The following is a 12342-nucleotide window of genomic DNA, read 5'->3' on the forward strand; positions in this document are numbered from 1 at the left end:
TTTAATAGTGAGCTTGTTGAGCTCCCTATAATCCAAACACATGCACCATGATCCATCCTTCTTGTGCACCAATACTACTATAGTAGAGAAAGAACTTTGACTAGGTTGAATTATACGAGCCTCTAGCATTTCTGCAACCATACGTTCAATTTCACGCTTTTGGGCATAGGAATATCTGTATGGCCTGATGTTTGGAGGAACACTTCTTGGAATCAAATGAGTAGCATGATAATGATCATGAATAGGTGGGAGACCTTTGGGAGTCTCAAATAACTTGGAATGATTGTCCAAGACTTTTTTGAGTTCTGGAGAAATACATGATTTCGATGTGGGAACCTCTTGTGAACATAATTGTGTAATTACACCTCATTGTTCCTTCTTTAGAAGATTTGTCATACCATTAGAGATGATTATCTTTCCCAGTTTCCTTGCAATACCCCTTAATTCAACTTCCTTTCCTTCTGCAAAAAATTTCATGAAAAGTTCTTGAAAATTAAAAGCTATTGTACCCAAGGTTTGTAGCCATTGGAATCATAGTACAACATCAACACCACCCATTGGAATGGAAAGCATTGGGCTATTCAATACATATTATCCCATGGATAGCTTGATATTATGGCACTTTCTAGAGAAATTTATGGTTCCTCCACTTGCAACCATCACTTGACACTCGGGTGTTGGATATCGGAAGCAATTCAATTCCTTTGTTATCTTACAATGAATAAAATTATGGGTACTTAATCAACACTATTAACTTTTTCTTCTTGATATGTCCTTCTATCTTGATAGTTTGAGGAGTGGTAATTCCATCCAATGCATTACAAGATATGGTTAGATTCATTTCTTCTTTATCTAGGGTTTGTTCCTAGAGTATATCCTCTTCTTCTGACATTTCTTGTTCCTTTTCTTCCTCCCCTTCACAATCTATGTAGAATAATTTATTCTCGGCACACTTATGACCTTTAGTGTATTTTCTATCACAACTGTAACAAAGCCCTTTTTCTCTTTTTTCTTCCAATTGTTGTGGTTTCAACTTTGTAGGTTGTGGAAGGCTAGAGGAAACAACACTTCCATATTTATAGTTGTGAGTAGTAGGTTTCTTGGTTGCCATAATTTTGCTTTCTATTTCTCTTGCTAACCTGAATTCATTCTCCAATGAATCAAGTTCCCAAAGGTGAACCTCATGTTGGATATTATCCTTTAAAGTCCCTATGAACACATCAATCTTATGCTCCTATGGAATATCTTTTACCCTTACGTTAAATTTTTGGAAGTCCAAAATCACGTAAAATTTTAAGAACCCCCCCTAAATTTATAAATATAATAAATGGGCGAATCTCCATGGTATATAGGAAAAATGGAAGGCGATTTTATCAATAATATAATATGTATATAGAATTTTTTGGCGAATCTCTCACCAGGCATGGTGAATATTTTACTCAATTATAAAATCTTGTAAGATCTTGGCAAGTCTTTCACTAAATAATAAAACTTTGTAAAGTCCTAGTGAATCTTAGCATAGGCTACATGCTGGTTTAATTCCCCCATTTAAATAGGCTACATTCCAGGTGAATACCATGGGTCAATACCATGTGCCATTTTGGTGAATACCATGGGTCAATACCATGTGCCATTTTTATTTTTATTAATTCTAATATTAGGGTTAATAATGGTTTTTTGCATGGTATTAATAACAATCTAGTCCATGGTATTTGTCCTATAGTATTTTGGCCATAGGTTTCACATAAATATAACCCATTTTTTGAGTGTTCCTAAATATAAGGTGACTTATGGAGTAAATATAAAAAAATGTTTTATTTGTTTACCATACCTCTCGTTTATTTATATTTTTATTAATTTACCATACCTCTTTACAAATATGGTATTTGGCCCATAGGATTCACTTAAATAAAACCTCTTTCTTGAGCCTTCATAAATAGAACGAGGGTTATGGACTAAATATAAAAAGAGGTTTTATTTATTTACGATACGTCTAGTTTATTTATATTTTTATTTATTTACCATACCGTTTGAGTAAGTATAAAAAGACGTTTTATTTATTTACCATACCTCCACTTTACTTATATTTTTATTTGTTTACACTGTTACATGTATATAAGGTGACTTATGGAGTAAATATAAAAAAGTGTTTTATTTATTTACCATACCTCTCATTTATTTATATTTTTATTAATTTACCATACCTCTTTTATAAATATGGTATTTGGCCCATAGGATTCACTTAAATAAAACCTATTCTTGAAAATGGGCGAATGGATTCACTTAAATAAAACCTATTCTTGAAAATGGGCGAACGGAAGGTTGTAAGTCCTAATTTCAAGGGCTAAATTTACCTTTTTTACCCTCTCCCTTAAAATAAGGTGGGCTATTTGAGGTGATTTGTAAAAATGTTCTATGATACAAAATATTCGCCCACTAAAAATTTAAAACCCCTTAATTTCGCCAAAGGACGAACATTCACCCCTAAAATTATCCTTGTCCAAAATGTGCTCCATCATTGAACCATTTTGTTTGAGAGTTATCAATTGGCTAAAAAAGGTGTTGCATTTTGTATCCTCATAATGTGCTATCATTTCTTCCATAAAAATTTCCCAAGTGACAATTTGTTTACGAGAGCAAAGCCATCGATACCATACAAACTAATTTGGTTGCAAATATAAAGTTGCGATACGTACCTTTTGTGTGTTTTTCACATTATGTAGATCGAAAAATTGCTCCATCTGTAGTATCCACGTTCTGAGATCCTTGCCATCAAACTTCCTCATATCGATTTTTGGAACATGGTGGGTCTTCAATCCAACATTAGAGTCGATGAAATCATGATTAACATTTCTTTTGTTCTCATCTGAGTTTCCTTTACTACCCTTTCACCATTAGTGACCATTTCTTGTAGCAACGTATTCAAATTTACCTTCAATTATTCCATCTTATCCTCCATGCCATTTATCTTAGCATCCATGCCATTCATCTTAGCTTCCACGCCATCCATATTAACTTGCATTCCATTCATATTAGCTTCCACGCCATTCATCATGGCTTTATTTACCTTTAGTGAGAATGAAATTTGTTGTACTTGGTCTTTTAATTTTGATATATCATGTTGCATTTCTTCCTCTTCTTCACGAGTCATGCTAGATCTTTCAAGTTGCTTACTAGGTGTTTCCATTTTCTTTCTTCGGGGCATTGATTAATGCTTATAATTCTTCACTATTCTTGTTGGCTTGTTGGGGCCTGACCCAGGTTCGGAGTTAATTAACCAAACAAATCCCTCTAGTACTGGCCCTTTCGGCAACAGTCTGTGAAGCGCGGACTGAGGTCTCACCCAAAGTAGTATGGGAGGGTGCTAGAACCAGGTTTCCACACCCTTGAGATGTTTAAGAGGTTTGACTGGTCCTTAGTTTGTTCCTACACGAAAGCTACTTCGCGCACCTTTTGTTCCTCACAGCCTGATACCCTGCCTTCACGCAGCCCTAACTAGGGGTTGTGCCGCGTTCTGCGCTATTACACGAGATCTTATTTATCTTCAAGTATTAATTAAGCACCTTCGCCTACTTGAATGTCTTAAGTTATAATTAGCAACACAAAACATTCATACAAGTTCGTGTAATAAATAAACAGTATACTTGCAAATTATATCATTCATGCATTAACCCAGGAACAAATACACATAATTATAGAAAAACTTCTCTTTATTTATTTTCCACAGGTTATAGACTCGACCTGCCCTGCGCACACAGCTCTAGGTTTCCACACATTCAACTGTGGAATACTAGGCCTCTGCGCACTCAGCTACAAAGCCTTCTCCTACTCTATGACCCACAGACACACTTTACACTTCAACTCAATCACTTAGACTTCTCATGATCCTATTCTATTTTTCCTATTCTAGTTATCTTTTATACTTAGAGCCTCGCTCTATTTTTACAATCCCATGGTCCATGGACCATGGGTAGGTCTATCCAGCCGACATTACATTAAAAAAACTAGAGTGGACAACCTTGTGACTTTATTATACTTTCGCGCTTCGCGCCCGCAATTCACGGAGCTTTTACAATAATATTCGGTCAAAACTTGGGATTTAAGCCCAAAAACATGCCTTGGGGCGATTCCATGCCCAACAGGCCCACAACACAAACATCGTGACTCACCCTTGTGTCACTCGGTCAGTGAGTAGATCTTTGAGCAGATTCCCTCCAACTGTTCTTGAACTACGACAAGGTCAGCCGTGCACTGGCTGTTGCTTACTGGATCTGCTACATACGTTGTTACGAGAGCTCTGTGTTGGGAGTGCTCTCTGAATTAGTATGTGCATCCCCTGCATGTGTGCGAGCTTACCTTCAATTTTTTTTGTGATGGTGAAGGCCTCGTTGATCCAAGGTTGAATGCGCGCCTTCTAGACCACTTCCGTGTGTTGTGTCATGCCCACCTGCTCTTTCAATGCTTTAGCCTATTGCATCCATGTGAGCCTCTGAGTGAGGACCACCATCTGTGCAGTTCCTTGAATGTTTTCATACTATTGTTGGAGTTCTCGCACCTCTGTCTCTAAACACTGGATGTTGGGTTCCTCTTGTAGATTGGTGAGGACCTCAAGTGATTCTTCCAACATATTGGTGTAGTCTCGCACTGCAACGCCAATCACGTCCAGTCCCACTGTGATAGTGCTAGTGTGTTGTTCTTTGACTTCCGAGGGGGTGGACAGCTATGCCTTTACCTGCAGCTCAACGATCTGAAGGTTTAGCTCCAGCTAAACCTTTGTCATTTCCTCCCGCGCCTCACGCACCCCTGCTGACAACTTGTGGATGTGCACCTCTGTTGTTATGTCCACTTGGATGGCCAGCTCTGGGATGCTTTGGAAGGCTTCGTCTATTACCTATACCAACTGGTGATTCTACGACACCAATTCGTTGCGCTACAACCTCAATTGCTCCATATTGATTTTCTGCTCATTGAGAACTTGTAGTGCGCGACTCTCCCTATCTTGCAACTCTGCAGTTATCCCATCCTGGAAAACATATAAGGTCTCTCATGGGAATGCAACCATATTGATACCGAGACCCTTCAGCGCACTCACTGTAGTCCTGTCGATCTCATTTGTTGTCACGAGTGCCCCTTCCGACAACACTATGGTATTTTTCATCCACGCACGCAACGTCTGTTCTGCTGGAATTGTTCTGATTGCGAGGCTTGTCGAAAGGGTACCAACCTAAGGAAGGCATGCCTATAATTCCTACAATTGCGCTCTGAGGGCCCCCAACACAATCTGGTTCTCCTGCATGAAATCTTGGAGAGCCTCAGAGGTGACATTGCGCACTATCTTGCCGATGTCGTGCAGATAACCCTCAATTAGGGTGATCGGGTCAATAGACAACTTTGATGCCTTAACCTTCTTACGCGACCCTTCCCACTCTGTTGGGTGTTGGCACTTCAACTGTGTTGATGCAGTTTTTGGGTCTGTGCCTTCCTCTTCTTCCTCTGCTTTCTGCCCATGCAAAGGCGACAGTTGGCCCTCGCATGCCTTCGTGGCTGCCTCCTGTGCTGCTACTGCTGCTACGACCTTTTCCTACTTAGTTTCTTTCTATGTAGCATCCCACACTGCCCACACTTTTGCTGCCGTTGCTGCCTCCCTTCTCTTTTCTACTAACTATGCGATGCACAAATTGGCCTCTTCTTTCTTCCTCTGTGCCACTGACTTCTCTATCTCTAATTTGATAATGAGATCTTAGACAATTATTAAGGTATTACAGACTCATGTGCATGGATTTTCCTATGTTACTTTGTGCAATGGATTGATAAGATTGCGAAATACATAGATAATGAAGCAGTTAAAGAACATAATAGACAAAAACACATAAACACAACAAGTTTAATAAGGAGTTCACCCAACACTCCTGGGCTACATCTTTTGGTCCAACCTTCAGTGGTGATCTCTCTATTATGTCTTTAGAAGCAGATTTTTTACAAAAGTGAGCTCAATTTGAGTCTCACACAATAGATACGAAACAAAAAGGCTTCACTTGAATTCCCCAAGTCTTTTTGAGTACACAGACTCTCCCCATTAACTCTATATCTCTGTTTGCTCTTCGTCTCAGCAATTCTTGCTCTATTTTCTATCAACATGTGGCTTTAAAGCCAATCGACATTGTATGTTCGTTTCCCCTTCTCGAGCTTTCTGGCTTCCTGGCCTCTGTCCACTCAGATCCCCCTCTGAGCGTTAGAAATCATTGCTAAATGATTTCAGGGATGGTGGCCACCTGTTCTGTAACGGAATGGGTCATCGGGACTTTGAAATTCCCAAAAATAGTATTCTCTGTTTACACAAAGAAATACACTAAAAACTATGAAAATTCCCAAATCTGCCATTTATCGGATTTGAAAGACTATAGATTCTGCCTTATAACCCCTTTTGGGTCTGCCTTTATGTCTCTTATCACATCTCCACCATTGATCTAGAAGATCAAGATCCAAAGGTTGTGGTTCATTTCAGGCGGCCCATGCATATGGGAGTTAACCGCCTGAAAAGAGTGGTTTTCTCTCTCCAGGGCCTAGACACGTGGCAGCCAATGTATGGGCTCGGGCGGAGCCTGACCAAAACCTCTTTCTGCCTTCGGTCCTCCCGAAATCGCTTGTTTCCTTGGTATTAAAAAATACATTAAACACTGAAAAACCTCGTAAAATGGCTTTAGATGGACTTGAAATATTATATATATATATATATATATATATATATATATATATATATATATATATATATATATATCTATATATATATATATATATATATATATACATATACATACATACATACATACATACATACATACATATATATATATATATATATATATATATATATATATATATATATATATATATATATATATATATATATGCCTCCATAAACCCTTTCGGGTCTGGTTTCATCGCATCATTGCATTTTCTTTTGTTTTTCGTTTATTTAACAAAAATGCGATTTACAGAGGAAAACCCTGTTTTTCGGATCTCAAAAGATATATAATACCATCTATATTTCCATCGGGTCCGGCTATCGCGAATCATATTTATATCAGCCCCACTCCATTGTAATGTTTTTATGTGATGTTGCGATGTGATTGATCACAATTGCATATCGCACATATCCCCTGGCTATTTGTAAATGCTCCTCTGTAATCGCCGATTGCGATATTGCGATTCAACTTGGGCCGTCGATCTGCGCACTTGATCAACAATCCTTGTTGACTGTGCTGATCGCTATCACAATATCTATGTGGTAGCCTCCGATAGCCTTTGATAGCCTCCACCTATTGCGATATGTCGATCAGATCTAGACTGTTGATTGGCCAGATCTGACAACTCCCATGCAAAGTAGTTTTAAGCCTTCGATACTCTGTTTTTCAATGTTTTCTCTATTTTCTTGCCTCCCGATAGTGTAATCTGACTTTTTAAAAGGCTCTTATTTTGCGATAGTATTGAATGTTTTGAAGACTTTAAAGACTTACAGGGTTTTCTAGGATCCATTTGGATCACGCCTTCCCACAAAAAAAGGATTTTAGACCACCAAAAGTTGGTTTTTATTTTTTAAGCATCAATCAAGTGAGGATACAGCTTCCTCACTTGTCCAATCTCTATCCATCTTGCACTGCTTGGTTTTGAACCCTTGAGTCCAATTCTTAGGTACTCAACGTCCGCTCTACACGTAGTTCTCACCTTCCTGTCCAGAACTGTATCTTCTTGCAACTCATTGAGATATTCAGGCAACAGATCATCAATAGAAGGCAACTGACTTTGCTCTTCGGGATCTTCAATCAATGAAGGTTCAAATAGTCTTAAGTTCTCTGCATTAAATACTAAATAGATGTGCATGTAAGCTGGAAACTCAAGGCGAAAAGCATTCTCACCAATTTTCTCAAGTATCTTGAAAGGCCCATACCTTATTGGCTTCAGCTTCTTACCTTCACCTTCCATTCTATCTTTGTTGATGTACAGCTAGACGCGACCACCAACTTGGAAGCTATGCTCAATTTGATGGTGATCATGCCTTGCCTTGTACGTGGCTTGGCTCTTTTCTAGCTGTTCCTGCACTGCCTGGTGAATTTGTTGGATTTGTTCAATGAACTTGGTTGCTTTGTCCACATCACTGTGTCCATCAACTGTTATGTATTTACTAAAGAAAAAATCCAAGGGAGACCTTGGTGTAAAACTAAAACAAGTCTCAAAAGGAGATCTTTGTGTAGAAGAGTGCTTAGCACGGTTGTAAGCATGTGGCACATAACACAAATGTTCATCCCAAAGCTTGGGATGCTTGCTACAATAGCCCCTGAGCAACTGGATCACTGTCCTGTTGACCACCTCTGTTTAGACATTTTTTTGTGGATGAAAGGATGTGCTCTTCTTTAGTTTGGTGTCCATTAACTCCCATAGACTTGACCAAAGCTTCCCAACAAATCGAGAATATCGATCAAATACAATGGAAGTGGGTAACCTAAAATGAACCCATACATGCTGAAAGAAAAACTTTGTTGTTTGCTCAGATGTAATCTGCTTGTTACAAGGTATTAAAATACACATTTTGTTGAACCTATCCACAATAACATATAAATAATCATGACCTTTTCTAGATTTGGGCAGTCCCCCAACAAAGTCCATGGAAACACTTTCCCAAGGATGAGAAGGAACTGGAAGTGGAGTGTACAAGCATAATTTTCTATTGATAGGCTTGCTTTTAGCACACATGGTACACCCTTTAATATATCTAGAAACTGTTTCATGCATTCTTGGCCAATAACAAAACCTTTGTAGCTATGCAACTGTTTTACTTACACCAAAATGACCGGATATTAGAGAAGTATGTGCTTCTCGGATTATGTTAACTCTTTCAGTTTGAGGAATGCATAACTTTCCCAAATGATGCAAGAGTAGGTCCTTAACATGATAATCTAATTCTTCTACTTGTTTGCCATGACTTAAAGTTGCATATACATCCTTAAAATCTACATCTTGAGCATATTGTTCAATGTAGCTTTCATGCAATACTGATTTATGATTAAGTATAGTAGATGCATTTATAATTGGTCTGGATAACATATTTGCAACCTTATTGTGTATGCCTTTCTTATATCTAATGACAAGATGAAACTGTTGTAGAAAACCCATGCACCTATAATGTCTTGATTGCTGCAATTTAGTTTGTGAGTGAAAATATTGAAGTGGTTGATGATCAATATGTATAAATGTTTCTTTTCCCATTAGGTGATGTTTCCAATTTTTCACACTCTGTACTAATGCAACAATTCCTTATCATATGTGGGATAATTAACTACTGCAGAATTAAATGTCTCAGAATGATAACATATGGGTTTACCATGTTACATCAACACTGCTCCCATGGCATAGTCATTGGCATTTGTTTCAAACTCAAATGGTCTTTGAAGATCTGCCAATTCTAGTACTGGTGTTGTACTAATTTTTTCTTTTAAGGTGGCGAAGGCTTTCTGTTGTTTGCCTCCCCACTGAAACACCTTATTCAATCCTGTGAAAGCATGTAAGGGAGCTGAAATCAAGGAAAAGTTAGCAATAAACTCTCTCCAATATTGTGTTGCTCCTAGGAAGCTCCTAAATTCTGTAGCAGATTTGGGTTTAGGCCAGTTCATAATGACTTCAACCTTAGAGGGATCTATCTTCAATTCACCACCCCTTACAATATGACCCAAATAATTTAAAGATGTTTTTCCAAATTCACATTTTGATAACTGCACATAGAGATTTTCTTTTTTCAAAACATCTAGAGTCTGCTTTACATGCTTCAAATGTTCTTCCCATGTTTTACTGAAAACAAGAATGTCATCTTAATATACAATTACAAAATCATCAATAAAAGGATGGAGTACATCATTCATAACTCTCATGAAAGTGGCAATAGCATTACTTAAGCCAAAAAACACATATTTCATTAAATTTGGAAGTATTCTATTACAAGGCCTCCAACAACATTCATTTTTTTTGTAAATTTCCATATTAAATTGATTCAACATTAAAATAATTTGCAAGTAATTTCTAACCAATTAGAGATCATGAATAGGTCAAACATGGGGTTGTTATGTATAATAGTATCAATACACAATAGGAGTGCGAAATCAAACTCTTAGAAGAAATTGATTTAAGTTAAATCATATTCGTATGTCAAACATCCAATCAAGATATTATAGTTATGGATAACATGCTAGATTTATCAATGTTTAAATTTTATGTCTCGCAACTCTAACCCCTTCCCCCAACCTACAAGGGATTTGTTGATTGAATGATGGTGATGTGAGGATCTTCCTGTAAATGACAAGGATAGGTGTCCCTTGCATTGCATTGAAACTAGTCTATTAAAACCTTAGTAAAATGTTCTTGTGCTCAATTTCCTACGGCCCCTTTGTGCATTTATGAAGCACTAATGAGGGGGTTATCATTCATCTTCATAGAATGCAGGCATATACTATAAAGGTTATACATTGTTGATCTACGTATTTCAAGAAGGTTAGGCACCATTGGTCTATCTCCACTCAAATCCAAGTACATCAAATGAGAGTTCTTAAATTGGTATTCAAGTCATTCCATTATGATGGACAGTGTCACAAAATGAAGTAAACAAGAAACTTTAGTGGTGAATTCTTGTAAGTAGTGGAGGAAGGGGTTTTCAAATAAATATTGATCTCTCCTTGTAAACATTGTCAAAACCAATAATAGTCTCGATGTAAATTTAGTGTCAACCAATAGTATGGAAAACCATGATTGACCATTACTTTCACTAAGAAGAGAAAATGATAAGCATTTTTAATGGGGAAGAAATAAATGTGAAACGTAACTCATGTATTTTAGTTGAAATTTATATAAGTCCCGGTGTTCTTTAATTATTAAATACTTAATGTAAATACTTCTAAATTATCATTAAGATATTGATTTTGAAGATTAAATGTGTATTAAAAGGCAGCCTTTTATGACATTGGATTTTTCATGTAGCATGAATAAACCACTTAAAGCTAATTATCAATTAATCTTAAATAGTTTTGTATAAGATATATCTTTACTTGCATTAATAGATTTATTTCAAAAATAAATTACATTTTTAAACTTGTATGAATACATATAACTAAATAAAATTCAATAAATAACTTCCGAGTCTTGTTGGATTCTATGAGATTATTTTAAGTACAAATAGTTTATTTAAGATTTGAAATTTACAAAATGTTAATATTGATGGTGAAAGCATGTCATATGGTGTAAAAAGTTTAAAGGCATCCATTTATGGCCCATCTCTTGAATGAGCTTAAATAGTCTACTTAATGCTCATGGTGAATTCATTAATCCATGTTTTATTAGAAAATTCATTTTCTTTACATGGTTTTTTATTCTAGAAATAACAATTTCACATTTGTACATTCATATTAAACCACATGATAGTTAAATAGAAATTTATTAATGCTTTCTTGACTTATTGACTTATATGACATGATTACATATAAGAATAACTGATTTAATAATGCATAGTTAGTCAAACTTTCAATTCAAAATAGAATAAACCAGTTAGAACTCATAAATAATTGGTTTTAAATTATTAATTTTCTAAAAATATATATTTTTTACTTACATTGAGATCTTTATTTCAAAAATAAATTCCATTTATACATACATACATTCTAAATATAATTTAATACATACTTGTCTTGTTGGTTTCTATGAGATTATTTCAATTACAAATAATTTATTTAAGAATTGAAATTTACCAAATGTTAATAAAGGTGGGAAAATCAAATGCCATATGTTGCATAAAGTTTAAATACATTTATTTATGACCTGTACCTTGAAATAACTTTAACAATCTACTTAACATTCATTACCAATTAATTATTCCATGTGTTGTTAGGAAAAACATTTCATATTACATGGAGTTTTATTTAAAAAAAAAGTGTCACATTTACGCACTTAGATTAAACCTCATGATATGAAAATAAAAGTCAATAGATGGCTTTATATAGACCACTTAAAACTCATTATCAATTAATTATAATTTGTTTTTTGAAAGATAGATATATATATATATATATATATATATATATATATATATATATATATATATATATGTACATATACATATACATATACATATACATATACATATACATATACATATACATATACATATACATATACATATACATATACATATACATATACATATACATATACATATACATATACATATATATATATATATATATATATATATATATATATATATATATATATACTTACATTAAGAATTACATTTAAAAATTGCAT

The sequence above is a fragment of the Pinus tabuliformis genome, chromosome 6 (assembly GCF_031772625.1).
Source record: "Pinus tabuliformis cultivar Carrire ecotype Pingquan chromosome 6, CPIR1, whole genome shotgun sequence".
Classification (NCBI taxonomy): Eukaryota; Viridiplantae; Streptophyta; class Pinopsida; order Pinales; family Pinaceae; genus Pinus; species Pinus tabuliformis.